The sequence below is a fragment of the Buceros rhinoceros genome, unplaced genomic scaffold (assembly GCF_000710305.1).
Source record: "Buceros rhinoceros silvestris isolate BGI_N320 unplaced genomic scaffold, ASM71030v1 scaffold27067, whole genome shotgun sequence".
Taxonomy (NCBI): domain Eukaryota; kingdom Metazoa; phylum Chordata; class Aves; order Bucerotiformes; family Bucerotidae; genus Buceros; species Buceros rhinoceros.
This window is the reverse complement of record NW_010422307.1, coordinates 6425-6753: the sequence shown is the minus strand read 5'-3', so window position 1 is coordinate 6753 and position 329 is coordinate 6425. Positions and strand designations below refer to the sequence as shown.

General features: G+C 57.4%; 1 protein-coding gene across 1 annotated transcript in view; it reads left to right on the top strand.

The window, feature by feature from the left end:
* The window catches only part of FAM57A (family with sequence similarity 57, member A), a gene marked incomplete at its 5' end in the record, with an annotated part of 5118 nt that overhangs the window by 3055 nt on the left and 1734 nt on the right, over positions 1 to 329 (top strand). The gene's annotated exons all lie outside the window — the stretch shown is intronic.

The window sequence follows — 329 nt, the reverse complement described above, 5'->3', positions numbered from 1 at the left end:
GCCCCACAGCGGTAACCCCAAGCTCCTCCTCAGTGCTGCCTTCCTCCCAGTCTCCTGTTGGTTTCCCATCCATTTCTACCAGTAAACAGCATTCCCAGTAGCATCTCAGAACTGAGGGCTGTGCCGTGTCCTGGTTCTGCCCTGTCCTGTCTGTATCTCCCCCGCCCCACAGCGGTAACCCCAAGCTCCTCCTCAGTGCTGCCTTCCTCCCAGTCTCCTGTTGGTTTCCCATCCATTTCTACCAGTAAACAGCATTCCCAGTAGCATCTCAGAACTGAGGGCTGTGCCGTGTCCTGGTTCTGCCCTGTCCTGTCTGTATCTCCCCCCCC